The 6,356-nt window shown below is 34.1% G+C and overlaps 1 protein-coding gene across 1 annotated transcript in view; it reads right to left on the bottom strand.

Annotated features, from left to right (window-relative positions):
- The window catches only part of LOC110039566 (Niemann-Pick C1 protein-like), a 54,347-nt gene extending 50,004 nt beyond the window's left edge, over positions 1 to 4,343 (bottom strand). The window contains exon 1 of the mRNA XM_020744675.1: positions 4,255 to 4,343. The gene's annotated coding sequence lies outside the window, so the exon portion shown is untranslated. The remainder of the gene's footprint in view (positions 1 to 4,254) is intronic.
- Positions 4,344 to 6,356: the final 2,013 nt, after the last annotated feature.

Genomic DNA, 6,356 nt, shown 5'->3' with positions numbered 1-6,356 from the left:
TGGACAATATGATAGAAAAAATTAGAGAAAGTCGTCTTAGATGGTTTGGTTAGATTAAATGTCGACCATCTGATGATCCGATTAAGAGAGTAGATATTTTAGATTCGACTTATGTTAAAAAAGGCAGAGGTAGACCTAGGAAGACTTAGGCTTATTGTATAAAAAATGATCTTAATTTATTAGAACTAAATGAAATTATGACACTAAATATGACACAATGAAGAAAAAGAAATCTTGCAGCCGATCCCACGTAATGGGATTAAGGCTTTGTTGTTATTGTTGATCTTCCCAGAGAAAGGTAGGAGTTAGACACTTGAAACTGGAACGTGGTATAGTGGACTCTAGTACTTGGAGAGGGGATGAACTCAGCTCTGTTATCCATGGTAGAAAGTGCTATAATAGGAGAATCTAGGAGGAACGACGAGGATACGTTACTGTTATATCACAGATGTATTGAATATTCTAGACTTAATTCACTGAGTCGGTTGTATCCATCTATGTATGAAAAGAGAAATAAGAAAAAACGAGCATTTGATGTTTGTGAGTTTGTCAAGCTTACTAAGAGCTCTCATGTCAATTCTAGAAATAGGAATGCTGGTGTTTTTTGATTTGATACATTTTGATGTATGAAGACCTTGTCCTACTAATTATGTGAATGGTTATCGATCTTTGGTTATGTTTATTGATTGCTTTTCTCATGTTACCTCGATATACCTGATGAAAAAAATAGTGGGTGGTTGCTTGCTTTAAAGAATTTCACAAGACAATCTATACTCAATATAATGCAGTTGTGAAGGCATTGAGATCTGATAATGTGACAAAATATATCAACAAAACATTTGGGACTATCTGTCAGCTCAAGGGACACGATACTAAACCACATGCCCATACACATCAACACAAAATGGAGTAGCAGAGAAGAAGAATCAACATTTTATAGAGGTAGCCCGGAGCATGATGATGACAATAAATATCCCACAACACTTATGAGCCAAGCAGTGTTGATAGTCGCTCAATTGTTCAACAGAATGCCCTCAAGAGTGCTGAAGTGAAATTCTCTTTATCAAAAATTGAAAGGGGATAATAGTGGGATCCTTCCATTAAAGATATTTGAATGTGTATGTTTTGTAAAAGATAACATACAATCTATAGGAGAGTTCGATCCCAGAGCTGTGAAATGTGTGTACGTAGGTTATTCTGCTATTCAGAAGGATTATGCCTGCTGGAGACCAATTGAAAAGATACACTTTGTGAGTATGGATGTGTAATTCAGAGAGTTTGAACCATACCGCACTCTAGTGGCGAACTCACCCTTCGGTGACTCAACAAACACTAGAGATATAAAACAAGAGAGAGTGAGTAGCAATGGTGATAGAGTAGTGCAAGAAGAAGCAATGTCATGTCTTGTGATGTGGCATGAATCAGCGGAGGAGACGAAAATCAAGAAGATTGACACAGAGGTGGGGGAAATATTTGCGTACGTAATATGCACGCAGAGCTGCGTGAATAATAACCCTGCAATAACCTCCTCTTCGCAGTTATTATGGGATTATTGAGAGGTTATTGAGGTATTAATTTCAATGACTTATAACCTTCCAAGAACCTTCACGGGTTCTATTTCGATGTTATTCATAGATTATTATGGGGTATTGCGGGGTTAATGGAGTATGCATGCAGAATTGCATGCGTATTACGTACACAAATAGTTCCTCAGAGGTGGTGGAATTTAGGCAGAATGTGAGTTAAGGGTGTATACACAGGAAGCAAACTAGAGGAATAGATTCTGCAATGCCAACAAGTCTCTTGTCGCTATTTTTACCAAGTCTTGAGACACTTACACCATTCACCTTCAATTCAAAACTCCAAGGTAATATTTTTCCTCCTCCGTCCACTCCTAAACCTCCAATGTTAAGGAAGATCCTTCTACAGCAATGTGGGGCATCTTCCTGATCATTTTGGGTTGGAACTTGACATTGCTAACTTTATTTCTTATTCTAATATCTTACATTTGCATTTGCATGGAACATTCATTACATCATTGAACTCTGTCTCTATACCCAAGTGTAGTCAGGTTTCTAAAGAGGATTTAAGTGGAAAGCCACGATACATGAAGAGCTTTGAGCTTTTGAGAAAAACCCAACATTAGAGATTGCACCACTACCAGCAGAGAAGGAGACAGTTGGATGCAAGTGTATCTTCATGGTAAAGCAAACTCCAGAAGAGAATGTTGAGAGGTTAAAAACACGACTAGTGGCAAAAGAGTATAGCCGGACATATGATACCGACAACGATAAAACATTTACACCAGTCGTGAAGATGAGCACAGTGAGGATACTGACTTCTCTGACAGTGAATGGTGAATTGAGAGTACACTAATTGGATATGAAGAATGCTTTTCTTTATAAGGAGCTCCAGAAGGAGGTATATATGGAGATACCACCATGATTCAGTACATCCCAGACAACGAGCAAGGTGTGTAGGATCGGGAAGTCACTATATGACTTGAAATAGTCTCCTTAAACCTAGTTTGACAAGTTTAGAATAACGATGATTAGCATGAGATATCAACAGATCAATGTAAACCACATGATGTTCTTTCGATAACATGAATATCACACTATCATACTTGATGTGTATGTGGATGCATAATCATCACTAGTGTGGATGAGACAGAGATTGTTCAACTAAAAGAAAGATTGAGAAGCAATTTGAGGTAAAGGATCTGAGACAACTCAGATACTTTCTTGAGATTGAAGTTGCTCATGATCCTAAGAGGATAGTCTTATCCCAGAGAAAGTATGTACTGAATATTCTCACGTAGACAGATATAAGGGGGTGTAAACTTGCAGTCTCTCCAATTGATCAAAAGATCAAGCTTTGTACAGAGGCAGGTGAATCAATTGATCGTGAGAGGTACTAGATGTTGGTGAGTCGTTTGACCTATCTGTGTGACACTTGACCCGATATTTCTTTTGCAGTAAGTGTGATGAGCTGCTATATGCATGATCCAAGAAAGAGCCATATGGAAGCAGTGTATCAGATTTTGAGCTATCTGAAGAGTGCGTCAAGAAAAATGTTCACATTCAAGAAGAATGTAGATATTGAGGACTTTTGTGATTCTGATTGAACAATTTGTGCTGATGACATACGATCCACATCAGGATACCGCATGATTGTAGGTCGCAACTTGGTCTCGCGGAAGAGCAAGAAACAATCAGTTGTAGAAAGGTCAACAATACAGGCATAACACGGGGACATGACATTAGAAGTTTCTGAGATGATGTGGTTGAAAGCCTTGGTTGAAACCATAATGTATCAGGGAACTCAAATGAAGTTGTGGTGTGACAACAAGTCGGCAATCAACATTGCTAACAACCCTGTGTAACATGATAGAACCAAACATGTGGAGATTGATAGGGGTTCTTCATCAAAGAAAAGCTGAATCAAGGAAAAGCTGAATAACGGACTACTGGAGATATGTCATGTAGCCACTGGAGAGCAAGTAGTTGACTACTTCACTAAAGGACTTAGCTCATTAGATTTGTCTAGGTTATGTGATAAGATGGGTTTAGTGAATATCTTTTGCCCATCTTGAGGGGAATGTTGAGATTTGTATCTAATGTAGTGTACTTTCTATAAATAGATGAAGTTTTTCATGAGCAATCAATTCTTTAGTTTATTTTATAGATTCCCAGATATTGATATTCCTTTTTTTGCTCTCCTCAGGGAAGCTAGAGATAAATTTGCTTACATGTAATTGTAACTTTTAACATTTTTTATATGATTTGCAAAATACAAGTTTCAAAGGATAAAAACAGTAGTTAATGTGCATGAAAATAACTACAGATCTTAGAAAATTTCTACAACTTTTCATTTTATGTGATTTATGCACTTGCTATTTTGAAGCATACTATAATTTGCTTATGACTTGCTCTTTTGTGAATTTACATTTGAATTTGTATCACCATTCCAACCCAAAAATGATTCGGAAAATTACTTACTGATGGGTTTCTATATCACTTCGAAAAATGGTGAACAAAGTGTGTAGTAACTGTATAATTGCCAAATGCAATGCTTGTCGTATCAAAATTTGGACATCAAGGGCAAGATAAGAGGTTGTGTAAAATGAAATAGAGACCACAAAATTGATAATATTAAATGTCAAATGGGCATAATATGAAAACCAGGACCACAACTCCAGGGAGAAAAAAATTCAAATAAGATTGACCATAAATATTACAACAATTGACTTACAATACTAAAAAAAGTAGCTGCAGTGAAAACAGCAATAACCACACTTTTAACTCCAGGAATAGCAAGTATCGGTGCATGGAAATCCTGCCAAAAAAAGAAAAAAAAATGATGTGATATTGCTGTCTTTTATATATCATTTCATTAAGTCGATGTGCTTAGTTGGAAGTAATAAAGGCATAAAAAAATAAATCAACACTACAGACAACACTAATCCATTCAAATATATAATGTTGACAGCACTCCAACAAATAAAAGATTGAAGCAGATGAAACATTCTTTCCCACTCGCAAAAAAAGATTACTTTATTGTGTCAGTCACACATGGTAGCTTATATACAGGATTTAATCTGATTTTTATCGTTTCTAGTCCTTACTATCATTAGATAGTGACATTAACCAAATATGAAGAAAAAGGATATGTTCCAATTTATGTAAATACCTTTATCTTCTGAAGCCAAATGCCATGTTTGATAAAATTTTAAGCTAGCTCAAGCCCCTAAGCTCGACCAAACAGCCTAATTTGGCATCTCATAAGCCACTTCATTTGAAGCCCTGCTTATCATGGCTTCAAGCTTAAGCATATGAAAGAAATAAACTAATTCATGGTTGGATTAAGTGCTTAGCTTACCATATCGCATGCATTCTTTGATCCCCTAACATGTTATGCTTGCTTTATAGCAGATTTATGTTTATGCAAGTCAACGTAGTCAGACAATTTCTGTAATTAATGTTAAAATTTTTCTGCATAGCCTTTCTGAAGTCATGCACCCATAATCATATGGTTAGCGTTTTAAAGCAATTCTGTATTGACCTTAACATTTGAACCACAAGCCAGCTCAAACAAATGTCATGATGATGGTTGATGATGGGCACAATTTCATGAAAAGATCAACTTAGAATGCTTTATTTGCACGGAAGGATTTACTTATTTTTTAGCCATTTCATACCCTTCCAATGCTTTAAGGATGTTGAAATTGTCACAATCCGGCCCGATGATCAAAGAAATTATTTCTATATTGTAATATTAATTCACAATAACATCCAATAATACACAAGTAAATATATTCTAAGCAAAACACATAAGTTCATCCAGTTTACTACAGTAAAACAAGCAATACCATACAAGTAACAAAACATAGAAATAAATAATAGCTTGCTACCTATCATCAACAATCCCTCTACTCCTATAAACAAAGTTTCTCCAATAAATCATCAGTCAAGAAGATATTTTCCTAATAGAACAGCTAAATAAATTAAGTGGAAAATAACTTGGTGAATAATTATCACTTTATTATGAATTAATTTTTTATGTAAATGCCTAACATGATGACTCAAAGGAATATGTTGATGAATCTATAAAATAAACTTGGCATTTTTCATTTTATAAAATTTTATTAAAAAATCTTAATCAACTACATTTTCATTCCTTTAATCAATTACTTTTTCCACTTCTTTTTTTTCTTTTAGAAATTATCTCAGAAGTACCGGTAATAATTTTTCTGTTTTATATCATCAAAACACAACACTATCTCATTTTATAGCATAAAGGCACAATCACTTTTCATTTTGTACCACAAAGAGAATCATTTTCATTTCATTCTCTTTAAATATGCAAGAGGACAAACGCCCGCTACTATTTCAATAAGGAGGTGATTCCAGGTAGATTTAATAATTTATCCTTCATTTTATTTATATTTTACTTCTAGTAATTTTTTATTATTTCAGTTAATTTTCAAAAAAAATTTAATAATTAATTCTTAAAAAATAGGGATTTTGACGAGGAAGTTAAGGCAGAGGAAACTGAAGGGAAATTTCATGTACGAAAATTTATTTTAATTATTACATCTAATTGTCCGATTTAATTCTAAAATGTTACCTAATTAGAAATTAGTAAAATGAAGCTAATTTAATTATGATATAAATTGCAATTAGAAAAATAAATTGATAGAATAATTAATATTTAAAAAGATGTATTAATTAAGTACTTTTTAAAATACCAATTAGCAATTTAGTTAAATGAATTAAACACGAGAATGTTTAAGTATTTATGTTAGATTTAAGATGAAAAATTATTATACATACATACATACATACATACATACA

This window comes from Phalaenopsis equestris, unplaced genomic scaffold, assembly GCF_001263595.1.
Source record: "Phalaenopsis equestris unplaced genomic scaffold, ASM126359v1 Scaffold000002, whole genome shotgun sequence".
Classification (NCBI taxonomy): domain Eukaryota; kingdom Viridiplantae; phylum Streptophyta; class Magnoliopsida; order Asparagales; family Orchidaceae; genus Phalaenopsis; species Phalaenopsis equestris.
The sequence above is the reverse complement of the archived record's forward strand: the minus strand, read 5'-3'. Positions and strand labels throughout refer to the sequence as shown.